Source organism: Pongo abelii, chromosome 18 (genome assembly GCF_028885655.2).
Source record: "Pongo abelii isolate AG06213 chromosome 18, NHGRI_mPonAbe1-v2.0_pri, whole genome shotgun sequence".
In the NCBI taxonomy this organism is placed as follows: domain Eukaryota; kingdom Metazoa; phylum Chordata; class Mammalia; order Primates; family Hominidae; genus Pongo; species Pongo abelii.
The window spans coordinates 80,347,025-80,374,137 of record NC_072003.2 but is presented as its reverse complement, the minus strand read 5'-3'; positions in this window follow the sequence as shown (position 1 = coordinate 80,374,137).

Below are 27,113 nucleotides of genomic sequence, written 5' to 3'. Positions count from 1 at the left end.
AAAATGGCATAGGCAGAGCCTGGCATGGAGGCTCACCGCCTGTAATCCCAGCACTTTGGGAGGCCGAGTTGGGCAGATCACCTAAGGTCAGGAGTTTGAGACCAGCCTGGCCAACATGGTGAAACCCTGTCTCTACCAAAAACATAAAAATTAGCTGGGCATGGTGGCGGGTGCCTGTAATTCCAGCTACTCGGGAGGCTGAGGCAGGAGAATTCATTGAACCCAGGAGGCAGAAGTTGCAGTGAACCGAGGTGCACCATTGTCCTCCAGCTTGGGCAACACGGTGAGACCCCATCTCAAAAAACAAAACACCAAAAAAACCGCACACAAAACAGAACAAAACAAAAACAAAATGGCTTAGGCAAAAACAGGGAATGGCTTACAACTAAAAAGTTCAAGAGTCATGACTGACTTCAGGCACAGCTACCTCTATGGGCCCAGATGCCATCAGAACTTGTTGTCATTCAAGCTCCAAACACCGTCTTCCTTTGTTTTGGCTCCATTCTCAGGCAGTGCTTTCCTCATGGGAGCAGGAAGCAGGACAGCTTCCATTTAATGTTCCAAGGGCACTAACAGATGAACTGTCATCCTCCCCTCAGCTCCAAACCTGCGCCTAGCAGTTCCAGGCTTACACCTTATTCACTCTCAGAAATGTGAAGAAGTTCATTTCAAACCAGTTTCTCATGATCTTCTTGGGGGAAAGCAAACCTAAGACCATCTCCCTTCCCCATCTCCAACCAGAATGTACTTAGCCATTCTTCCTTAGTGATCACTGAATGAGCACTTACTCTGGTGGAGTTGGTGCAGTGGTTGGAGGGGACAGATGGAGACATAAGTCGTCGGGTAAAGGCTGTGTGGTAAAGTCTGTGCTGCGGCAGGGATGGGGAGCAGGTGTAGTGGTGGACTCAGAAGGACTGCTACATTTTGCCTGTGGGAGTCAGACGATGCTTCTCTCAACGGGATATTTGAGCTTGTTCTTTAAGCATGAAGAGGAGTTTTCTAGGTAGAGATGAGGGTAAGGGTCCTTCTAAGTAGAGGAAATAGCACGTGCAAAGGCTTAGAGGAGCAAAAAGTCGAGGAGTGTCTAGGAAACAGTGAAAGATTTCACGTAGCTAGAGGAGGGTGCTAGGGTAGGAGTGCTGGGAGATGCAAAGAATGGGGGCAGGGTGGAAAGGAATGCAAAGCTTGTTATCATGATGTGGAGTCTGAACTTCATTCAGGGGCAATTGGCTGGGTACTAAAGAGTTTTAAACCCCTGCCATAACCAAGTAGGCATTTAGAAAGATCACCCTGACTACAATGTGGAAGATGGGTTTGGAGGAGAAAGCCCTGGAGGCAGGAGGCATCTGAGAAGCTACTGCCACCTTCCAGGAGAAAAGGGATGCGTTGACCTGAGGCAGGTGAAGAAGGAATGGACTTGTGAGCTCTTTAGGGGGTAAAATGGACAGACCTGGGGACCAGATGGATGGGGATGAGTAAAGAAGGGTCTGGGATGATTCCCAGCTTTCTCCACTGGGAAACTGGATGAACAGTGGTGGCCTGGACTAGCTGGGGGAGGCACAAGTTTGGAGCTGAGGGGAAGATGACAGTTCATCTGTTAGTGCCCTTGGAATATTAAATGGAAGCTGTCCTGACCTCATCTGGGTTCCTGAGACTGGAGGTATGGAGAGGGGTGGGTCTGGAGGGGCCCATGAGGCTTGTAGGCTGTGGGTGGCAGTGTGCAAGCAATGATACCCTAGACAGGGTGTCACCACTAGCAAGAAAATGCCCCATGATTGTTATTATTATTGTTATTGTTTTATTCTGTCCTTGCATGTTCCCCTCAAGATTCCAAGTCCTGAGGAAGGGAAGGTCCCTTTGGCCTGTGGGATCATGGGCCCACTCTTGACTCAGGGAGAGCAAGAAACTCTGATTTTCAGCTACCTAAGATGGTACAGTGGGGACAAGGAATTTCTCCAGAAGAAATAAAGATATTCACTCTATGAAGAGGAAGTACATGTCAAGTGACACCAAAATGACAAATATCCACTTGTTACTTTACTGTTTATTTCAGCCTCAGTTGTCCCCGCGGTGCGCGCACCTGCCCCTAGCACTGCCCAGAGGCTGCATGAGTGATTTCACCTAAAGCTCTTGCACTCTCTGTTTGCATCATAGCAATCGCTTTTAAAGTGTTTATTACTTTTATTTACACCAGTAATCCACAGCATCATTTTTATTTTGTTTATTTTTATTAAATTAATTAATTAATTAATTAATTTTTGAGACGGAGTTTCACTCTTGTTGCCCAGGCTGGAGTGTAATGGCACCATCTTGGCTCACCGCAACCTCCGCCTCCCGGGTTCAAGCGATTCTCCTGTGTCAGCCTCAAGAGTAAGTAGTTGGGATTACAGCCATGCGCCCATCACGCCCGGCTAATTTTGTATTTTTAGTAGAGACGAGGTTTCTCCATGTTGGTCAGGCTGTTCTCGAACTCGACCTCAGGTGATCTGCCCGCCTCGGCCTCCCAAAGTGTTGGGACTACAGGCATAAGCCACCACGCCCTGCCAGCGTCATTCTTTAGTTAGTGGGCATGGGGCCAAACTATTTCATAGGAAATGTTTCAGAAAAAAGGCATTTCCCCAAGCTTGTCTCCCGGCGTCAGGCACTACGATGACACAAATCGCTTATGACCAGCGTTCGCTGATGGCCATAACCCAGTCACGATCATAGAGCACGGTTGGCCGGCTCCTGGATTCGTCATGACGCGCCTGCAAAGCAGCTTCCTCCCGAGTGGATGAACTAACATTTTTATTGTGCACACAGCACGTGCCGGCTGCTATGCCAGGCACTTTCACGCACTTCATTTTATTTATAATCCTCACCTTGACCCTGAGATGTGGATGGCATTTTCTCCATCTTAAAAATGAGAAAAAAAATAGGGCTCGGAAGCGTCAAGTGACTTGCCCAAGGACACGAGCGGAAAGTGGCGGAGCCTAAATGACAACCTGGGCCTGCCTGTCACAGGCTCTTCCCACCTCGCCACCAGGAGGGCGCCCGGCGTGTGCGCGCGCGCGACCTCCCGGTGGTTCTCCCTCTGGCCTGGTGGGAACCCGCGGGGCCTTCCCGAGTGCGGCCAGGGCCCCGGAGCCCGGCTCTGCGCAGGCCGCTGCCGAGGTCCACTTCCCGGGGGAAGGCAGCTTGTGCTCTGGGCGGAGAGACCGTGGAGCGACTCGGGTTTAATAGACAGACGCGCCAGTCCTCTTCCAACAGCCTGGAAATCTGCAGAGGGATCCCCCCTTTCCAGGGAAGCCGGGCTGGGTGAAACTGACAGGTCTTGGCGCGCGGAGGAAGGGGTGGCGGGGAGCCCGGCCGGCTCCCGCCCAGGCTGCGCTCGCTCGCGGCTCTCCGAGGCTCCGGGCTTGGCTCCGCGGTACCTCTGGCTGCAAACACATCGGCCCCAGAAAGTAGGTCAGCGTGCGGCAAGCTCTGTCCCAGGCGGCGCTGCCGGCTCCCCCGCGCCCCTGGCTTCCAGTGTCCTGCAGCCTCCCCGGCATGCGGTCGGCGCCCTTGCCCTCCCCCCGGGTTCTGCAGTGTCTTCCTCTCCTCTGGCTCCTCTCTTCCTCGCCTCCTGCCCTCTCTTTCGCTCTCTCCGTCATTTGAGCCCCCCTCTTCTCTCTCTCGATCCTCTCCCCTTTCTCGCCTCGTGCTCCCCCCCGCTCCGTCGGTCTGACACCCTCCCCTCCTTCTTCTCCTTTCTTCTCCTCTTAACATCTTGGCCCATTCACTTCTGGTAGCAGTAGTTAATAATACAACCAGTCTGTTGTCTTTTTAAAGAGGTACCGTGCTTGTTTCAAAGAAATCAAAGGACGTGGAAAAGTTTACATGTGGAAAAAAAAAGAGAAAAATCCCACTACTGAGAAATAGCTTTAGTTAACACGGGATGCACGCTACTCAGATATATTTTTATGTATACATAGAGTTAAAGGATATAAATATTTTATAAAAATGAGACTACAAATAGATGCTTTTTCATTAAAAGTATTCATTTTAATTTAATTTGGTTTGAATTCAATACAAAAAAACTACAGTATAGGGAAGTGGAAAGAATTGTTGAATTTTATTTTTTTAAATTATTTTATTATTATTTCTTTTGGGGATGGAGTCTTTTTCTGTCGTCCAGGGTGGAGTGCAGTGGCGCCATCTCGGCCCACTGCAACCTCCGCCTCCCGGGTTCAAGCGATTCTCCTGCCTCAGTCTCCCTAGTAGCTGGGATTACAGGCATGCGCCACCACGCCCAGCTAATTTTGAATTTTTAGTAGAGACAGGGTTTCTCCATGTTGATCAGGCTGGTCTCAAACTTCTGACCTCAGGTGATCCGCTCACCTTGGCCTCTCAAACTGCTGGGATTACAGGCGTGAGCCACTGCGCCTGGCCACGCCCGCTAATTTTTAAATATTTTTAGTAGAGACGGGGTTTCATCATGTTGCCCAGGCTGGTCTCTAACTCCTGACCTCAGGTGATCCGACTGCCTCGGCTTCCCAAAGTGCTGGGATTACAGGAGTGAACCACTGCGCCCAGCCTGTACCCCTAGTACTTAGAACAGTGCCTGTAACATAGTTGACACTTATAGGTACTTATTGAATGAATAAATAATTGAACATGACTTGGAATCTTACCTAAAAAACCTAGGCACCAACTTCAACATGGTGATCCAAGTACCTAGCTTTTCCAAATCAGTTAGACTAGGCTTCTAAGGAGAAGGATGGGAGCTCTAAGACTAGAGGACTAGAGGTGTCCTAAAGCAATGAGGACTTTTTTTTTTTTTGGAGACAGAATCTCGCTCTGTTTTCCATCTCTGGCACCATCTCTGCTCACTGCAACCTCCGCCTCTTGGGTTCACGCCATTCTGGCTCAGCCTCCCGAGTAGCTGGGTCTACAGGTGCCCGCCGCCATGCCTGGCTAATTTTTCATATTTTTAGTAGAGACGGGGTTTCACTGTGTTAGCCAGGATGGTCTTGATCTCCTGACCTTGTGATCCACCTTCCTTGGCCTCCCAAAGTGCTGGGATTAAAGGCATGAGCCACCTTGCCTGGCCTTAGGCCGTTGTTAACTTCTCCATTGGTAACAACGGAGAAGTGCTTATGTAAATGTAGGGCCATTTGCAGCTCTTGAGATTAAGTGGGATCGCTGGTGGAGAATGGAGAAGAAGGCAGAATTCAAGTTTTCTTCCCTTGAGTTAATTTCTGTGCTGCTTCAATAATAGACCTATTTTTGATTAATATTAGGGACGTCAGACCTCCGCATCTATAAACTGTTAATCTATGGAAAATCATAGGCTCTCAAGAAGAAGCAGGTTCCTCTGAGCTCACTCTCTATCTTGCACAGGATTTGCCACTGGGGAAAGGAGGTGCCAGCTGACCTTACTTGGGTGCTTCTTGGGAGGAAAGAAATGTCTAATTCTGCATCCCCTGCCTATGAAGACTGGAGACTCTATTACCTGGCTTAGTTTCCATTCAGCTGCAGCCCTCCTGAGCTGTGGCTTAGCACACCAGGTTCCCTCTGTAGAGGACGGTCCTGAATAGAAGATTGGGCTCCAAGGGCGGCCTTAGCCTTCTTCAGTCAGATATTTCCTCAGTAAAGCCTTCTCTGATCGCTTGGTCTATGTCAAGGTATTTTTATTTCCTGCCTCACAGAACAAATTCCATTTCTTGCAAGCACCTATCTCAGTTTATAATTATATATTCATTTGTGTGGGGTTTTTTTTTTGAGATGGAGTTTCACTCTTGTTGCCCAGGCTGGAGTGCAGTGGCATGATCTTGGCTCACTGCAACCTCCGCCTCCCAGGTTCAAGCAATTCTCCTGCCTCAACCTCCCGAATAGCTGGGATTACAGACGTCCACCACCATGCCTGGCTAGTTTTTTTTTTGTATTTTTAGTAGAGACTGGATGTCACCATATTGGCCAGGCTGGTCTCGAACTCCTGACCTCAAGGGATCCATCCGCCTCGGCCTCCCAAAGTGCTGGGGTTACAGGCATGAACCACTGCACCCAGCCTTGTGTGGTGTTTTCATTAATGCTTGTCGTCACCACTAGACTATAACCTCCATGAGGGCAGGGGCCATATCTGTTTTTATTAACACAGTACTCTCAGAGTGTGTGCTTGGTAAATGTTTATTAGATGCATAGATGGATAGATGGATGAGCAGATGAATGGATGGACTGACAAACTAAGGAAATGAAAATGTTTTGGTTAATTTTTCTGAACTACAAAGGCATGCATCACATAAATAAAATCAGGAAGCAGACCATGTCCCTCCCCCTCATAGTGCAGCAGGATTTGAGTTAGGAAAAGACCTTGAGCTGAGGGCAATGGAGCCACCTGAAAAGCTTTCGGCTGCAGTACTCAAGATGCCAAAGATCTGGAGGAAAAGTGAACACAAACAACCCTGAGCTAAGGAGGTTTGGAAATTCCAAATACCTGGTGTGGCGATAACCCAGCAGGTGTGGAGCATCTGCGTGTGGTTCACATAGACTGTCAAGGTTTAGAAAAGCTGGGCGCAGCCTGATGGGGGTCCTCTCCCAACATGGGGCTCATGGGAGGGACAGGGAGAATCAGACGAACAGACATAATACAAGTTCTTGGCACGAGAAGGTGTCACTAACTGAGCTATTATTTGAATAAAACATGGTCAAGTCTCCTGAATGTATTTTGTGAGCCCCGTGATATGGTTTGGCTGTGTCCCCACCCAAATCTCATTTTGAATTGCAGCTCCCATAATTCCCATGTGTTGTGGGAGGGACCCAGTGGGAGATAATTGACTCATGGGGGTGGTTTCTCCCATACTGTTCTCATGGTAGTGAATAAGTCTCATGAGATGTGATGGTTTTATAAGGGGAAGCACCTTTCGCTTGGCTCTCATTCTCTCTTGTCTGCTGCCATGTAAGACATGCCTTTCACCTTCTGCCGTGATTGTGCAGCCTCCCCAGCCATGTAGAACTGTGAGTCCATTAAACCTCTTTTTCTTTATAAATTACTCAGTCTTGAGTGAGTCTTTATCAGCTGCATGAAAACGGACTAATACACCCTGGCAGCCTCTTTTCATATGTTTGGCCTTTGTATCTTCCTTGTTAAGATGTCTGGTGTCCCGCATTGGCAGCTGAGTCTTAAGCCAGCTATGGAGTATGGATGGGGTTGTCCTCATGGATTTGGTATTCTCAGCCTAACCTGAGGACACTAACTGAGGAGTGTGACTTCCTGAGCCCCATCGGAATGCAGAGCTGCTGAAGTGGGCCCCTTGATAGTTTGGTTTCCTGGAATAAGGAGTGGAGGGAAGGTCTTATGTGTTGGCAGATGCTGTGGGTGGAGCCGGGTCAACCCCACATGCCTGTGTGAATCCACAACTTAGTTTTAGTTTTAGGTGATTTTTTAAAATTCTTGATACTATGTACATAAAACAACAAGTTGTTTAGCTTTTTCTCTTTGTAACCATTTGCTTCAGAATTAGGTAAGACTCAGAATCCAAAACCCAGTACCCAAGCAGAGAAACAGCTGATTACTAGCATGGAGATGTTGGACAGGGACATATGCTTTAGAGGGAACCTGGAAACCAGCCACTAATGACAGAAGCACTATCTGCATTCACCTCCCCACTGATCATCTCCCGCTGGATGTCCCACAGAAATCTGGACCTCAATATGTCAAATATTGAACTTATGACATTCTCTGGGGTCCCCTCTCTTAGTGGCTAACACCACCAATATATCTACTTGTTTGTGTTGAGAATCATGCGTCGCCTTCGACACTGCCCCTTCCTCACCTCCACATGCAGTCCGTGATTGTGTCCTGCTGGTCCTGCCTCCTGAGTGCCTCTCCGAGGCATCCCTTCTCTCCTTCGCCTCTCCACCCACCTCTGGCATCTGTAGCCAGGCACAAGGAATGCATTGGTCTCCCTGCCTTCATTATCACCCCTCCTCAAATCTGATCATTCCACAGCCACTGACGGTCCACATTCTCTTAGGATAAAGACGCTTCATGACCTCACGTGGGTGAGTTATCCCAGCTCTATATTTCCCTTCCTGGTGACCCAGGCTACAGCCAGGATGAACCTCCTTCATTCACCTCCTCCAACACGTGGGCCACTCTCTGCACTGCCCCTCCAACCCGTCCCCCCACCTTGTTCCCACTGCCTGGGCCACAACACATGGGCCACTCTCTGCACTGTCCCTCCAACCCATCCCTCAACCTGTTCCCACTGCCTGGCTAATTCCTACCCATTTTTTTTAAGTCTGGGTAGACAGTACTGCTTGGTTCCCAAAGCTGTCAGGGGGCCGGGAGAGGTGGCTCACGCCTGTAATCCCAGCGTGATTACGGGAGGCCACGGCGGGTGGGTCAACTGAGGTCAGGAGTTCGAGATCAGCCTGGCCAACATGGCGAAACCCTGTCCCTACTAAAAATACAAAAATTAGCCAGGCATGGTGGCACGCACCTGTAGCCCCAGCTACTTGAGAGGCTGAGGCAGGAGAATCGCTTGAACCCGGGAGGCAGAGGTTGCAGTGAACTGAGATCGTGCCACTGCACTCCAGCCTGGGCCACAGAGCGAGACTCTGTCTCAAAAAAAAAAAAAAAAAGCTGTCAGGGTAGGGGGCGTCCCTCCTGCAGGTGTCAGTCTGTGTTGGGATTACCTCTTCATTGTTGTAGCTTCAGTGCCTAGTGTAGAGTCTGGCACATAGTAGGTGGTCGATAAATGTTTATAAAAGGAATGAGCGAACAAAAACAAGAGAGAGAGTTTGGCTTCGCGTGAAATGGACATATTAAAACTTGATAGGTTACCAGGGTGTATTAATGAGAAATGATGACTTTCTGGTTAATGAGGTAATGGGTAATTCTAATTTTTTCATTTCCTTTCTCTACCTCCTCTTTTCCCCGTTCTCACCCTCCTCCTTTTGGCTTGTGTATTTTCTATAACTTACGCAATCAGCATGTATTTATTTTATAATAATATAAGAAAAAATGTCTCATTCGTTTTATGGCCACAAAGAATGAATTTTGCATTTTGCATCACAAAGATGAAACACTGAACTCTGGGGGCTGTTCCTTGAAGGTTGGTGGCAGCTCTCTCTTCTGGATGTATTTTTCCTTAGCTGTATCTCAGCATTTCAAGGATTTTTAGCCAATTAAGATAGATGTATGTGAATGAAACGGCTAAAAAAAACTCTTTCAAAGGCTAAAAGTCGGCAAAATAATACATGACATTTAAAAGGAAGCAAAAACACTCTGAAGAAACTAAATGCTACATATCATGGAAAAATGAATGCATTTTGACAAATACTTGTTACAAATAGGAAATTAAGGTGGACATGTCCTTGGACAGACAAGCCACAAGTGCTCCAGAGTGGAAGGAGAGAGATGCCTCCCGCTGTGTGCCATGCATGGCCATTCGCATGACTGCTGGGTTCTCTTCATCCTAGAGGGTTCATAGACATGAGTTCCCACCCAACCCGCTCCTGCCTGAAGAAGGAAGACGTTCTCCCCCAGCCCAGGTATCTGGGTGTGAGTTGGGTCCTTAGATGGGAAAAGCATGCAGGGAGTTTTATCTCAGGTAGGAAAGAAAGAGGGACCTGGTTTTTTTGTTTGTTTTTGTTTTGTTTTTTTAATATCTCTGGGTCTTATTCTTTTGGATCTTGACTTCCAGGAATTGAAATGTTTAGGAAACTGATCCCGCCCTCAGCCAATGCATTCTCGACACAGCCGCGTGTTCTAGTTACCTAATGCTGCATACCACATTCACCAAATTTTCGTGCTGTCAAATAAGCATTTTTAAATGATGGATTCTGTGGGGCAGAATTCTTTCTTTTTCTTTTTCTTTTTTGAGATGGAGTCTTGCTCTTTTGCCCAGGCTGGAGTGTAGTGGCGCCATCTCAGCTCACTGCAACCTCCTCCTCTTGGGTTCAAGCGATTCCCCTGTCTCAGCCTCCCAAGTAGCTGGGATTACAGGTGCGCACCACCACACCAGCTAATTTTTGTATTTTTAGTAGAGACGGGGTTTCACTATGTTGACCAGGCTGGTCTTGAACTCCTGACCTCAGGTGATCTGCCCGCCTTGGTCTCCCAAAGTGCTGGGATTACAGATGTGAGCTGCTGTGCCTGGCCTGATTTCTTTTTGAAGTATAAGATGTATGCCGATTTTATTCCAGATACATGCCTATTGCAAATCACGGTGCCTGACACATGATATTCACCCAGCAGAGATGTGTTACATGAACAAATAAGTGCTACAAGGTGCCCAGTTCAGAAAGGCCAGCTGAGAGCTGATTCTGGGGCTGGCCTGGAGCTCTAGTTGACCACATCTCCTGAAGGTCCCTGGGCTTCATTCCCTTCTGCTCTCCCCTAGTATTTGCAGCCTTGATCTCATGCTTCACCCTGACCCAACTGTGCTAGGGCATTAAAGAGAGGTCCCTGCCCGTCAAGGCTGGAAGGGCGTCAGGTGGGAAGCAACGCCCCCTCGCGGCTAGCGTGCTGGTGGCCGTCACAGATCTCAAAAGGAAGACACCTCTGGGAACCAGAGTTTAGACATCCAGCTGCCCTTTCCCTTGACATGCATTGAGATTCATTTCCACCCTCAGGGAATCTGGGTTTTACTGGTATTTGTGAAGGTTTCTTTTTATTACGGTTGGCAACTAGGGAAAGATGTCATCACACAAATATGCTTGCAAAGAGCTGAGTGGAAAATGTTGCAAATATTAAGAAAGTGACTTTTTGGTCTCATTCACCTGGCTGCTACCAAGTGAATTGACTTAGCGCAACTGTGACTTACTTTTGGTTTATAACTTCCATGAATAAAGCCAGTGTAATTGTGCTGTGACCCCACAGCTAATTATCTTTCTTTCACTTGCTCTGCTCTGGCCCTGTGGTCTCTGCTGATCTTGAAAGCCATGCAGAGGGCCCCACCATTAGGGCCTTTGCACATTCTGTCCCCAAGTGCTCTTCACCTAGGAGTTTTCGCGGCTCACCTCCTTCTCTCCTTCAAGCCTTTGCTTAAAGAACATCTTCTCCACAAGGCCTTCTCTGACCAGCCTGTTTAAAATTGCAAGCTCCCTGCCATGGTAGGCTCCAGACCCCTCCAAAGAACTTAGCTCCTTTTAAAATAATGTGTTAATTGGCCGGGCCTGTTATCTCAGCACTTTGGGAGGCCAAGGCGAGTGGATCAGTTGAGGTCAAGAGTTCGAGACCAGTGTGGCCAACCTGCAGAAACCCTGTCTCTACTAAAAATACAAAAATTAGCCGGGCATGGCGGTGCTTGTACTTGCAACTACTCACGAGGCTGAGGCCTGGCGACAGAGCAAGACTCTGTCTCAAAAAAACAAAAACAAAATAATTTTTTGCTAATTGTCTGACTGTTCCCACCAGACGTCATGCTCTAGGAGGGTAGGAATTTGTGTCTGCTTTCTTCACTGCTGCATCCCCCAGCTCCTGGGACAGTGCCTGGATCATAGTAGGACCTCAATGAATATTTGTTACATGAACGAATAAACAACTCTGTCAATTACCATCTTTCATTCTGGGCATATAACAGTTTTGATAATCAATACCAACAACCTGTAAGATATTTCTTATTGTCTCTGTTTTATAGAAGAAGAAACAGAGGCTCAGAGAGGTCAATTAACTTGCCTAAGGGCACACAGCTACGTCCTGGCTGAGTTTGAAATAGAGTTAAAATGAAGTTGACACTCAAATCAATGCAAAATGCACTCTTTTTATTGTTTTTTCTTTTGATGGAATCTCGCTCTGTCACCCAGGCTGGAGTGCAGTGGCACAATCTCAGCTCACTGCAACCTCCGCCTCCTGGGTTCAGTTGATTTTCCTGCCTCAGCTTCCCTAGTAGGTGGGATTACAGGTGTGTGCCACCATGCCCAGCTAAATTTTGTATTTTCAATAGATATGGGGTTTTACCATGTTGGCCAGGCTGGTCTCTAACTCTTGACTTCAGGTGATCCACTCACTTTGGCCTCCCAAAGTGCTGGGATTACAGGCGTGAGCCACCGCACCCAGCCCAATGTGCTCTTTAGCTCTGCATTCTCTCCTATTGATGCAAACACCTCAAAGAGACCTAGCCCTCCTCCATGGCTGGGCGAGGACAGGCAGGATCAAAGAGGAACATTAATACAATTCCAGGGATGAGACATTTGGTATAGGCAGAAAGTGCAAAGGAATGTGGGCTGTTCAGCCGGAGGGTTCCTTTGTAAGTTTTGGGTGAAGCACTGATTGGTTGTTCTCCATGCCAGGCTACAGAGGCTGCAAACCAGAAGACGTGGGGGTGCATTTTGAGAAGTCTTGTTTGTAGCAGCCCAGTCTGTGGGGACTGAGAAGCACAATCTCCCTAAACTCCATGCTGATGAGATTTCCCAGAGAAACTGTTTCTGCTGACCACATCTCATATTTGTAATCATGATGATAAATAATTCTATGTGATATGATGATAAATATAGGAGTCACACAAGACATTTTAAACTAAGCACCTGTTGTCTCCAATTCACAATTGCAGAAATGTGGAACCAGCTCAAATGCCCATCAATCAATGAGTGGATAAAGAAACTGTGGTATATATATATATATATATATATATATATATATATACGATGGAATACTACTCAGCCATAACAAGGAATCAATTAATGGCATTCACAACCACCTGGATGGGATTGGAGATCATTATTCTAAGTGAAGTAACTCAGGAATGGAAAATCAAACATCGTAGGTTATCACTTATAAGTGGAAACTAAACTATGAGGATACAAAGACATAAGAATGATACAATGGACTTTGGAGAGTCGGGGGGAAGGGTGGAAAGGTGATGAGGGATAAAAGACTACAAATTGAGTTCAGTGTGTATTGCTTGGGTGATGGGTGCATCAAAATCTCAGAAATTGGCCAAGTGTGGTAGCTCATGCATGTAATCCCAGCACTTTCGGAGGTCGAGGCATGTGGATCACCTGAGGTCAGGAGTTTGAGACCAACCTGGCCAACATGGTGAAATCCCATTTCTACTAAAAATACAAAAAAATTAGCCAGGCATCGTGGTGCAAGCCTGTAATCCCAGCTACTCGGGAGGCTTAGGCTGGAGAATTGCTTGAACCTAGGAGGCGGAGGTTGCAGTGAGCCAAGATCGCTCCACCACACTCCAGTCTGGGCAAGAAGAGCAAAAACTCCGTCTCAAAAAAAAAAAAAAAAAAAAAAAAAAAATCTCAGAAATCACTACTAAAGGACTTTCTCATGTAACCAAATACCACCTGTTCCCCAATAACCTATGGAAATAAAAAATAAACAAATAAGTGTCTGCTATCTGACTGCCCAGAGTCAGTTCTCGGGAGGGATTCAAAAGAAGAGACCAAGAGATTCTGATCTGATGCTGCCAGGTTCCCTCCAGTAGCTTGGAGATAAACTGAACTGAGAGATTTGAGTTCTGAGTGGGGTCTTCAGGGACCCTGGGCCTAAGCAAGGGAAAGCGATGTCATAGATGATCTGTGGTTCTTAAAGTATGGCCGTCGGACCTGCAGCCTCACCTGGAAACCTGTTAGAGATGCAGATTCTCTCCTCTCTCTCACTCAGTGCTGAATCAGGGGTCCCAGCAACCTGTGGTTTGACAAGCCCTCCGGGTGGTTCTGAAGGTTGAGAACCACTTGTATATATCAATGCAAAAACAGGGCCTCGGTGACCTTCTGCTCTCTTCAATATTGGTTGTCCCCTAATGGCTGTGCTGTAGGATCTGGAGTCCAATCTGGGTGTGAATGCAAGTTTGAATACAAAAGTAGTTAATTTCCCTGAGCCTCAGTTTTCTTGTTTGTAATATGGGGATAAATAATACCTGTGGTACAAGTTTATTATAGTTCAGTTAAAATTAAATGAGATAATGTATATGAAGTTCCTGGAACATAGTAGGTACTCAATACCTTCCTTTGCCTCCTGCCTTCCTCCTCTATTAGCCCAGACTTTTGTTCTTGTTATGAGCAACAGAAAGTCAATTCAAAGTAACTTAAGAAAAAATTAAAACTTTATGTGTTCAAGGAATTCCGGGAAGACCTGTGCATCCTTGCTGCCTCGAATTTCTCTCATCCCACTTATTCTTGAACCCCCCCTCACCAGGTTTTTATACCTCTACTCCACTGAAACTTCACTTCTCCAGGTTTACAGTGACCTCTTTGTGGCTAAAACCAATGGTCCTCTCTCAGTCTCTATCTGGCATGTGCTGTCAGTAGCGTTTGGCACAGTTTATCACTTTCTTCTTCTTTTTTTTTTTTTTGAGATGGAGTCTGGCTCTGTCACCCAGGCTGGAGTGCAATGGCGTGATCTTGGCTCACTGCAACCTCCGTCTCCCGGGTTTAAGCAATTCTCCTGCCTCAGCCTCCCAAGGAGCTGGGACTACAGGCGTGTGCCACCATGCCCAGCTAATTTTTGTATTTTTAGTAGAGATGGGGTTTCACCATTTGGCCAGGATGATTTTGATCTCTCGACCTCATGATCCACCCACTTTGGCCTCCCAAAATGCTGGGATTACAGGCGTGAGCCACCACCCCCAGCCATCACTTTCTTCTTGACAAGCTTTCTTCTCTTGGCTTCCAGGACACCCTCCTCTCCTGGTCCTCCCATTTCTGAGTCTTCTGGATCTCTGTCATTCTCGAGCTCTCTAAAGGTTCGAGTCCCCCAAAGCCCAGGTTGTGGCCCTTTTCTTTTTCTTTCTTTCTTTCTTTTTTTTTTTTTTTTTGAGGGAGAGTCTCATTCTGTCTCCCAGGCTGGAGTGCAATGGCACCATCTTGGCTCACTGCAACCTCTGCCTCCTGGGTTCCAGTGATTCTCCCGCCTCAGCCTCCCGAGTAGCTGGGATTACAGGTGTGTACCACCACACCTGGCTCATTTTTTGTATTTTTAGTACAGATGGGGTTTCACCCTGTTGCCCAGGGTGGTCTTGAACTGCTGACCTCAAGTGATCCACCCGCCTCGGCCTCCCAAAATGCTGGGATTACAGGCATGAGCCACCATACCTGGCCCCTCTTCTCTTTTCCATCCATACTCTCTTCCTAGATGATCTCATCTAACTTCATGTTTTAATCCCATCCATGTGCTGACAGCTTCCAAATTTATATCCCCAGCTGGGACCTCTTTTTTGAATTCTACTCTAGAATATCCAACTGTCTTTGCAGCGTCTCCACTTAGATGTCTAATAGCCCTGTCAAATGTAGCATGTCTCAAACAGAGCTTCCAATCACCCCTGTGCACACCAGAACCCGCTCCATCACAGTTTTCCCAACTCAATTAATGGCAGCTCCATGTTCACATAACTCAGGCCCAAATCGCTGGCTTCAGGCTTGTTGCCTCTTTTTCTTTCATATTGTATGTTCAGTTGGCAGCAAGTCTTGTTGGCTCTGCTTTCAGGATCTATCTGGAGTCGAATTCAATGGTAGAGGTCACCATCATCTCTCACCTAGATTTTTGTAGTGGCTTCCTCAGTGCCTGTGCCCCCTACAGGTAATTTCTATACAGCATTCAGGGCAATCATGTTAAAATACAAATCAGATGATCTGACTCTTATGCCCCAGATCCTCCAGTACATGTTCCCCCCACCCGTTGCCTCTCTGTGTTAGTTTCCCAGGACCAATGTTGCAAATGACCACCAACTCATGGCTTAAAACAACAGAATTCTATTCTCTTCCAGTTGTGGAAGCTAGGTGTCTGAAAGCAAGGTGTCATGCTCCCCGTCGGAAGTCTGAGAAACGATCCCACGCCTTCGATGGTGGCCGCCATCCTTGAACGATCCCATGCCTCCGATGGTGGCCGCCATCCTTGAACGATCCCACGCCTCCGATGGTGGCCGCCATCCTTGAACGATCCCACGCCTCCGATGGTGGCCGCCATCCTTGAACGATCCCACGCCTCCGATGGTGGCCGCCATCCTTGAACGATCCCACGCCTCCGATGGTGGCCGGCCATCCTTGAACGATCCCACGCCTCCGATGGTGGCCGGCCATCCTTGAACGATCCCATGCCTCCGATGGTGGCCAGCCATCCTTGGCATTCCTTGGGTTGTGGCATCATCACTCCGTTCTGTGCCTGTATTCTCAGATGGCCTTCTCCTCCATGTGTGTGTCTCTGCACAGACTTCTTATAGGGGCACCAGTCTTTGGACTTAGTGCCCACCCTACTCCAGTGTGAAAGGAAAAAACTCTTGGGCCCCCCAAATCACTAAGCTAAAGGGAAAAGTCAAGCTGGGAACTGCTCAGGGCAAACCTGCCTCCCATTCTATTCAAAGTCACCCCTTAGCTCACTGAGATAAATGTGTATCTGATGGCCTGCTTTGGAGAGGCTAATCAGAAACTCAAAGAAATGCAGCCATATTTCTCTTATGTACCTATGAACTGGAAGCCCCCTCCCCGCTTTGAGTTGTCCCGCCTTTCCAGATCAAACCAATGTTCATCTTACATATGTTGATTGATGTCTCTTTTCTCCCTAAATTGTATAAAACCAAACTGTGCTGACTACCTTGGGCACATGTGGTCAAAACTTCCTGAGGCTGTGTCACAGGTGTGCGTCCTCAATCTTGGCAAAATAAGCTTTCTGAATTAACTGAGACCTGTCTCAGATATTCAGTGTTCACAGCAGTATGGCCCCATCTTGACTAATTACATCTGCAATGACCTTGTATCCAAATAAGGTCACATTCTGAGGATCTAGCAGACATGAATTTTGGGGAGACATTAGTCTGCCCAGCTTACTCTCTAACCTCGTGTCCGTGTCCTGCTCCTCTGCCTTCCTTCTCCTTCCTGCTTCAGCCACCGTATCCGGATCACTGTGCTTTAAACATGCCAGGTTTAGTCTCAGGGTCTTTGCATTTTCCATTCCCGTTGCCTGAAAGGCTCCTGCAGACACCCACATGACCCACTCAAGTCTCTTCTAAAATGTTACCTTCTCAATGAAACCTTCCCTGGCCATCCAATCTAAAATTTTAACACCTCCCATCAAATTGCATATTCTTCTTTTCAGCATTATTTTTCCTTCTGAAGCATTGATCACTTTCTGACATACTATACATTTTACAAAAAAGAATGTGTTGAAAACATTTTGAATTAATGAACTCAATAGAATCTAGGAGTGGGGCTACTTTGGTTGTTGAAATTATGTCATTTAAATCTAAATGTAAGCACTCATTGTTTCTTTCTGTTGGCTTCCTTTTCATGTAGGCTCTTCTCTTATTTTGGTCCGATGACCACCAGAAACTCTAGGTTTACATCTTACCAGCTTGACGAGAATCTTAATCAGCTATTACCATAATAATGCTGCATAATAAAACACCTCAAAACTCAGTGGCTTACAACAAGAAGCATTGATTTTTCTTTTCTTTTCTTTTTTCTTTCTTTTTTTAGAGATGAGGTCTCACTATGTTGCCTAGGCTGGTCTGAAACTCCCGGGCTCAAGTGATCCTCCCACCGTAACCTTCCAAAGAGCTGGGATTACAGGTGTGAGCCTGCGCACCTGGCTGAGCATTTATTTTTCTAGTTCACAGTTCTGCTGCTTGGCTGAGACGGCTCTGCTCCTGATAGGGGATTGGCTGGGCTTGGCTCTAGGGCTACAGTTTCGAATCAGGTCTGCTCCATATGTCTCTATATTCCCATGGCATCTGCATCTGTCCATGGACTCTTCTGCTCATGGCACATGGTGGGAACTCAAGAATGCCAGTGGAAACATGGGATGCATCTCAATAGTTTGACTAGGAATCATGCACTGTCATTTCTGACTACATCCCAATGGCCAAAATCAGTCACTTGGGGTGGGGAAACAAACCCCAGCTACCCGCATGCACTGCAAGGTCACCTGCAGGAGAGAGTGAAGGATTTAGAACACTCATCTAATATCCAACAGTAAGCTTGGCAGAAAGAAAGAAATTCTTGTTCATTAGTTCCTGAGAAGGTCTTGGGCTGATTCTCATTTGACTGAACTGCTTCACTCAATCCGTGGGGCTTGGGGCAGAAACAGAAATGATTACACTTGCGCCATGCACTCACTCACACAGAGATGGGTAGTGGGGTGCGCAGGGTAGGGAGGTTACCCTTTTCCAAGGCCCTTGATTAAGAATTAGAAAGAGATGTCCTTCCAAAGGAAATCTGGGGTTGTTCTTACCAATTTGGGGTTGTTTGGGTGCTGTGCAAACAAAATCGCAAGTCTTTAACCCTGGAGTATGGCCTCCTGAAGATAGATACCTGTCCTAATCCCCCAAACCTGCAAATATGTTATCCTACATGGCAAGGAGGAATTAAGGTTGCAGATGGAATTAAGGTTGCTAGTTACTAACCTTAAGATAGGGAGAGTAACCTGGATTATCCAGGTGTACCCAGTGTAATCATGGGTGTTCTAAAAAATGGAAGAGGGGCCGGGCACGGTGGCTCACGCCTATAATCCCAGCACTTTGGGAGGCCGAGGCGGGCAGAACACAAGGTCAGGAGATCAAGACCATCCTGGCTAACACAGTGAAACCCCATCTCTACTAAAAATACAAAAACAATTAGCCGGGCGTGGTGGCAGGCGCCTGTAGTCCCAGCTACTAGTAAGGCTGAGGCAGGAGAATGGCGTGAACTTGGAGGCAGAGTTTGCAGTGAGCTGAGATGGCGCCACTGCACTCCAGCCTGGGTGACAGGGCGAGACTCTGTCTCAAAAAAAAAAAAAAAAAAAAAGGAAGGTGGGGCAGTGAGAGTCATGAAGACAGAAGCCTGGAGGCATCTGGCAACTGGTAGGCCTGGGAAGCAGAAACATTACATGGCATGGAACAGGCACTGTGGCACTTGGCTTGGGAGTCTGAAAGTAGTACCTTGCCTAGGAATATGACGAAAGGAAAATCCACGGGCTACCTCAAACTGACATGTCCCACTCTTTGCATGGGAAGTGGGTCATCGTGGCAGGGCTGGAGGCTGTAGGGGAGAATAGGCTTGCTTGCTTTTCCCAGCTTTTGAAGGCTGCCCGCATTCCTTGGCTCATGGCCTCTTTTACCTTCAAAGTCAGCAACAAAGCATCTGTCTAACCCTGCTTCTGTTTTCATGTTTCTCTCATTGCCTCCTCCCTTTTTATTTTTTTTTATTTTTTTTTGAGATAGAGTCTCTCTCTGTAGCCCAGGCTCGACTGCAGTGGCTCGATCTCGGCTCACTGCAACCTCCGCCTCCCGGGTTCAAGCAATTCTCTGCCTCACCCTCGTGAGTAGCTGGGATTACAGGTGCCTGCCACCATGCCCGGCTAATTTTTGTATTTTTAGTAGAGATGGAGTTTCACCATCTTGGCCAGGCTGGTCTTGAGCTCCTGACCTCAAGCGATCCACCCGCCTTGGCCTCCCAAAGTGCTGGGATTACAGGCGTGAGTCACCGTGCCTTGCCAGGAACAGTGTTTTAAAGTGTTCTTGGCCGGGCGCGGTGGTGGGTAAGAGGAAAGAATGGGGTGCTGGAAGGAACCTCATGTAAGCTGGGGTTATAGGGCAGACAGAGAAGAGGTGTATTCAGAGAGGAAGTAGCCACACCCAAACCTGTCTTAGCAGGCAGGGAGCATAGGAGGCCATCGCTCTCCTTCTACCCTGTGGTCACCTGCATGTGCTTCCTGTTGGTTGAACCCAACTAACAACTAAAGGGTAATTTGGAAGAGAGAATAATAACCAAATACCCATAACCTGTGACTGTGTTACCTTACATGGTAAAAGGGACTTTGCAAATGTAATTGAATTCAGGTCTTGAGATGAGGGGATTAAACTAGATTATCTGGGTGGTCCCAGTGTAATCACAAGGGCTCTTGTAAGAGAGAGAAGAAATCAGGAGAGGAAGGATCAGAGATGCAGATGTGACAATGGAAGTAACCAAGGGCCAAGGACTGTCAGTGGCCTCTAGAAGCTGGAAGAGGCAAGGAATGTATTCTGCCCAGGAGATTCTCCCCAGGAACCTCTAAAAGGGGCCAGACCTGCTAATATGTTAGACTCATAAGTTGATGCTAAATCATAAGACTCATTTTGGACGTTTGGCCTCCAGAACCGTAGGAATAAATCAGTGTTGTTTTAAGCCACTAAGTTTGTGGTCATTTGTTACAGCAGGCACAGGACACTAATTTAATAAGGGAGTCCTGTGATGTGGTCCATAGGGTTGGCTTCTGGTGTCACATGGAAGGGCGGAGAACGGAGTGGGAAAGCAGACAGAATAAGAACAAGTGTCAACATTCGGAAGTCAGGAGCTCTCTCTGGAAAGCCACAATCCTTCTGCGCATGGTTAGTGTGATGCACAAAGGGACTAGTGGATGAGGAAGTCACTTTGAAGTGCAAATGATTATTATGGGGATGTACGTGATTTTGGTATAGTGCCAAAGACCCCCTGCGCCTGTCTATAGTGGAATAGCAGGAGTCTCTGATTTTTGTTTGGGCTTCAACTCTTACCCCCATTTCCAGGCCAGGTGTTTGGCTGAGGCCCCATCTCTCTTCCTCCAGTGATGGGCATGAGACCTAGAACTGCACTAATCAGCATTGCCCTATCCTGGCCAAATGATTGGTTGAAGGATGAGCATATGACCCAAGTTGGTCAAGTCAGAGTGAAACCCAGGACTTGCCCAGGAGCTACCTGGAAGAAAATTTCTCTCTTTTTATGCGGGACTCGAACCTGGGAAAATATGAGGGAAAATCTTTCTGAGCTGTAGCCAACACAAGCAGAAGAAAAAGGCAGAGAAAAGCCAGTGACATTGTTCAAGTTCCATAATCTGGCCACACCTCTGTCTGCCATAGCTCTGATCTTTTCTGTTTTATGTCAATGAGTCACTTTTTTGCTTAACCATTTTGAGTTAAGGCCTTTGCTCAGGACCAACCCGGCCTCTTGCTTGGTCTCTTTTTATCTCATTGTGCATTGAACATTTGCTCGCCTGTGGTTTCAACACCTGTGCAATTTATCAAAGAGGAATGTAGACACAGGTGACAGACAGGTCATTAATGACACGTTTTCTGAGTGGCAAAAACTGTCCCCAAAATAGGATGCTTTGTATTCTTCCATTTGAAATGGCTTCACCATCAAGTCACGCAGGGAGGTTTTGGCCCTTACATTTGTAGGGGCGTAACATTGCAACAAAGACCGAAGAATCAATTTCCCTTTTTTGGAGTGAGTAAATATAGAACTAGCCATTTCCAGAAAGCAATGTGCTAGATAAATGTACTCTCATAAGAGGGTGATTTTCCTTATAATTATACCAAACTAACTATAATTTTATAGTCTTTATTCTTTGCAAAAATTTTTACATACATTGTCTGATCAAATCAACCTAAGTTAAAACCACCCCAAGAGGTGTGTATCATAATCCCCATTTTATAGATCTGGAAATTGAAACTCCACTCTATGAGGTTAAAATAGGTCACCCATGTTCTCTAGTTAATGAGGGTAAGAGATAGAATTGGAATTTGGGTCTCTGTGATTTCAAAATTCCATGTAGTTCACATCACACCACACTGGCAGAATGAGAAAGTTTGTGGCAGTGTTAAGTCGAATTGGCTCAGAGTCCACTTTATACTCTTTGCCGCCAAGCCCATCTCCATGGCTTCCTTGGACCATTGGAAAAGGGCCATGGAAACATCAGAGTGTCTCTAATAGAAAGTAGTGTCAGAAGTTAAGAGGTTACCAACTTGGTCTTCCTCCCTCATCTTTCACCGCATCATGAGATGAAAATGCCTTGGCTGGACAGGTAGTCCAAGGAAGAAGGTGAGAGATATGTGAAGCAGATGTGTCTCAGTAGAGCCCAACCAAGATCAGCCAAACTCTAGCTGACTTGTAGACATATGAATGATAATAAATGATTGTTATTTTAAGCCACTGAGTTTTGGAGTGTTCAGGTGATTTGTTACACAGCAATAGCTGACTGATACAATCCTCAATGAAAATGATTCCCACTGGGCATAGCCATTTCTGCTGGTGTGTTGTGGTTTGTGGCCAACTGTGAGTGTGACTGTCCCTTTTCCTGACCATCAGTTTTGGTCATGTGTGACTGCTTATGCCCAATTTCTCAAATCGTCTATTTTGAACATAGCTCCTTCAACTTCTGGCCATTACTCATTCTTCCATGCAAGCTGAAAACTGGCTTCTAATGCTAGGCAAGCAGACAGTCACCATGGCAACCCCTCCATCAACCTGCTCTTTTCCATCTCCAAACTCTAAATCCTACCATCTTCTTTTACCAACAAATTACATCAAATAAAAACAAAAAGATTAAAACCTGTTTGCATTGATAGGCGTGCAAACTCATGCAAACACCTGACTGTAGGCAGCAGTAGCCTATCCAGTTTGTCAAACAGCCAGGTTCTGGGTGACAGTTCAGGTCTTGGAGAAGCAGGAAGAGCCAGGATGAGCCTTCAATACCTGTGAAAGGAGAGTTGAGAAGGAAGGGGGATTGGGCAGAAAGAGCCTCAGACCACAGCACAGGTCTAAGAACATTTTTTTCCAGGTTAATAAGGAGGCAAAGTTACTCTTAGAGGAGTCCCACATCCTCAAGAAGGGGTTGGCACTGTACTGTGCTGTGCTCAGTCACTGGGTGGAGTAAGCTTGGCAGAAGCATAGCCTCAGGGTGAACATGAGTCAACTTTGTTCCTTCAGCAGTAGATCTGGGTGATGCACTTCTGTGGCCACCATACTCTAAATCCCAGATTGGCCCTCAACCAATATGCCTTGAATAGAGAAATGTATTTAAATAAAGGGTTGAGAGAATGGGGGGTGGGGGAGGTGGAGAAATTTGACCTCTCCATGGAGAGGTCAGCTTTTTTAGAACATTCCTACGGAGCAGACATGGAATACCTGTCTTAGACACAGGGACCCAAGACAAGTTGCCTTTCTTTGTCTAAATCGGGAGTAGTAACTAGATGTCCTTGGAGTGGGTGGCAGGATTTGTGGTTGTTGAACAACATGTTTCTGACTGTCAAAGGTTACATGGTAGCAAAACAAGAGCATAGGAATCATTTCTGCAGGTTCCCCTTTAGAGCAAAGGAGGAGGTACACAGAGTCCTTAAGATCTGCCTCTGTAGGCAGACTGCAGGTGTAGAGAGATAGTTTTGGGTCATCCATTTAACAAATAATGATTACACACTTGTGCTCAGACTGCACCAGGGGACTATTCCAGATAGCCCCCATTTGCCTGTTCAGACCCGCCCTTTGCTCTCTACCAGTCTCCATCTTGCTCTGGCTCCAGAGGCTGACTTGTATGGAAAGCATCAGGCTCCAGTACCCTCTGGCTTATAGTTGGGATTGGCCATTGGTGACCAGTAGTGGGAGGGGAGGTCTCCCAGCAGAAGATGGGAAGGAGGAAGGAAAGTGGACTCAGGCAGCTTCTTCTCTGGCTCTTTCTCTTTGACTACATGATTGGCAATCAGGATTTTTCTCAGGCGGCTGATTCTTTACAACTCTCTCTCGTGACTTCCTTAACTGACCCCTCCTATGGTAGTAAGTACTGGTTATTGCCCCTACACCCACTCCTTTGTGTAACTAAACCCTCCTGTACTTACTCAACCGATTTAGGTGTGCCATCAGTCTCCGGCGAGACCTGGGAGTGATAAAGGAGCAATAATATAACAGACATGACCTGTCTGGGGATGATAGATATTGTCTTAGTCTTCCCAGGCTTAAACAACATACCATAGACTGGGTAGCTTATTTCTCACAGTTCTGAAGCCTGGGACCGTCACGCTCAAGGTGCTGGCCAATTTGGTTCCTGGTGAGGTCTCTCTTCCTGGTTTGTAGATGGCCACCTTCTTGCTGTATCTTTACATAGTGGAGAGAGATTGAGAATGAGCAAATTCTGTGTTCTCTTCTTTTTTTTTTTTTTTTGAGATGGAGTCTCGCTCTGTCGCCCAGGCTGGAGTGCAGTGGCGCGATCTCAGCTCACTGCAAGCTCCGCCTCCCGGGTTCACACCATTCTCCTGCCTCAGCCTCCCTAGTAGCTGGGACTACAGGTGACCGCCACCACGCCTGGCTAATTTTTTTGTATTTTTTTAGTGGAGACAGGGTTTCACCGTGTTAGCCAGGATGGTCTCAATCTCCTGACCTCGTGATCCACCCGCCTCAGCCTCCCAAAGTGCTGGGATTACAGGCGTGAGCCACCACGCCTGGCCGTCTCTTCTTATAAGGGCACTAATTTTATCATAAGGATACCCTCCACCCATGACCTCATATGTACCTAATTATCTCCCAAAGGCCTCATCTCCAAATAATATCACATTGGGTGTTAGAGATTCAGCATATGAATTTTGGGGGTATACAATTTAGCCCATAGCAGACATCAAACACGTTATTCCATATACATTTTAGATTATAATACAATAAAATCTACAATGGAAAAGTACTTGGTGCTCATTGTCCGGGATCAGATGCAGTCAGAAAAGGCTCCCGGAGAGGTGCCATGTTTCATGTGCTCTCTAGTAGGCATCAAAGGAATGCACCAGGCACAGAAAGACCTGAGGTGGGAAGGAGCCTGGGGTGTTCCAGGAACCTAAGAAGGCTGTGGGTGGCAGTTGGAAGAGTGGCAGAGAGGAGGCTCAGGAGGCAGGTGGGGCCATGGGGGACCTTATCCCAGGAGATGGCCAAGATATCTGCATGGGAAAAGAATCTCAGCCCTCCAAGTCCCCTTGTCCAACCCCTCATGAGATACACGATCTCCATCTGGCCATTCCCTTGTCTCCTCTCCTTAAGCCCTGAAATTTGAAGGTCATTAAAGTTACTTTTCAATTCATGTTTGACCAGTCCATATAAATCTGTCTTCTGTCTCCCTTTTTTCAAAAGAATAGGCTTCATGGAGGGGGATGTTGGTCAAAGGGTACAAAGTTCAGTTATGGAGGACAAATCACCTCTGCAGATCTAATGTACAACATGGTGAATATAGTTAATACTGTGCTGTATAACTGAAACTTGCAAAGAGAGTAGATCTTAAATGTTCTTATCACACACACAAAAAAGTAATTATGTGAAGTAATGGATATATTAATTAGCTTGACTGTGGTAATCATTTCATAATGCTTATATATATCAAAACATCATATTGTATAGCTTTAATATATACAGTTTTTGTCATTTATACATCAAAAAAACTGGAAGAAAAGCAAATCGGGGGAAAAAACCCAAAAAAAAGAAAAGAGAGAGAGAAAGAAAGAAAAGAAGTTTCAAAGATGTCTCCAGCCCACAATCACCTGCTGGTCTTAATAAGGACCTGGTTCAGGGGCCCCTTGGCTGGCTCAAGGGAAATGTCCCAAGGATTAAAATGCTGAGTAAAGACTGGGGCACCTTCTGCTCTCCTGTCTTCCTGTGGACTGTAGAGGGCTGGGAGAATTAACACATTGTGAACCACATGGTAAGACGGCCCAAATGGCTCACAGGCAGAACCAGCCCAGTGCGCAGAGGCTTGGTTATTAAAGGCTCCCAGGGGCCGGGGCGTGCAAGGCAGACTGCACTTTGGCAGGACACTGTGGAATCTCATTTATTGCCTCCATTATCTGAATTAGGAGCAATTTGAAAGTATGACCACAAGATAGAAATAAACGATAAGAGCACTTACAATTTTCCTCTTCCCTGCTTGTCTGTGTTGTGGGCATTGTGAGGGCCTCGCCTACCTTTCCTCATCTTTCAGAATCATTTAATTAAATTTAATCAGTTCTTCTAGATCCCAGAAAAGGAAGAAGGGAGCCAGTATTTGTTATGTGCTAGGCTCTGCATTAGTTTTAATCTGGAAGCCACACACAGCAATTCAGCATCTCATTTAACCCTCCCAGTGGCCCTGACACAAAGGTATTCTTATCTGCATCGTGAGTGTTGATATGCTGAAGCTTAGCAAGCCTGAACAACTAACTGTAGTCCCTGAGAGTCCATATATACATCTGTTCATCCATCCACCTATTTATCTGGCGACCCATCCTTCCTTCCATCTCTCCATCCATCTGTCTCCCACCCATGCAGCAATTACTTATTGTTCACATTTTTTGTGCTCTGTGCTGGGCCCTGGGGTATCATCGAGGCAGGAACCACTTGGTCTTTGGCCCTCATGGAGTTCCCAGTCTAGTGGGGTGAGTGTTCAGCCCTTCCTGGGTCCCTTCGGTCGGTTGTCCCAGAGAACTTCTTACCTGCCTGGACACAGTTGCTCACGTCTGTAATTCCAGCATTTTAGGAGGTCAAGGCAAGTGGATTGCCTGAGCTCGGGAGTTCAAGACCAGCCTGGGCAACATGGTGAAACCCTGTCTCTACTAAAATACAAAAAATTAGTTGAGTGTAGTGGCGGGTGCCTGTAATCCCAGCTACTGGGGAGGTTGAGGTATAAGAATCTCTTGAACCCGGGAGGCGGAGGTTGCAGTGAGCCGAGATCGCACCACTGCACTCCAGCCTGGATGACAGAGTGAGACTGTTACAAAAAAAAAAAAAAAAAACTTCTTACCCACAGCCCCGATTCAAGGTCCTCTGCAGTCTTGATCTCGACTTTGGTACCCACAGGAACTTGGGGCATGTCAGTGGCACATGGGTCACCCTCAGCACTCCAAAAGGAATGCGTTTTAGGGTAAGCAACTGTCTCAGATGCCTGAGACTGGGGGGTCTCCCAGGACATAGACTTTTAAGCGCTAACACGAGTCTTGGAAAAACTAGGGTGGAGAGTCACCATAGCTCTAGGTCTTGGAAAAACTAGGGTGGAGAGTCACCATAGGTCAGTTTTTCTCAACAGGGGGGTGCTTTTGCTCACCCCCCATCCCCCTGCCCAGGAGTGCAGTGGCTCGATCTCCTGTCACTGCAACCTCCACTGCCCAGGTTCAAGCAATTCTCCTGCCTCAGCCTCCGGAGTAGCTGGGATTACAGGCGCCTGCCACCACACCCACACAACTTGGGTGGAGGGGCTACTCCTGACCTCTAGTGGGTCGAGGCCGGGGATGCTGCTAAACATCCTCCAGAGCACAGGGCACCTGCCACCCCCACCCCTCCAAAGAATTATCCAGTCTAAAATGTCAATAGTGCCAGGGATGAGAAACCCTGCCCTAGTTGGTAAGGACAATGGAAGGTGGAGGGAAAAAGGGAGTATATAACTGGTGGGTGTATCTAGATCAAGATGGAAATTGAACAGCTCTGTGTGG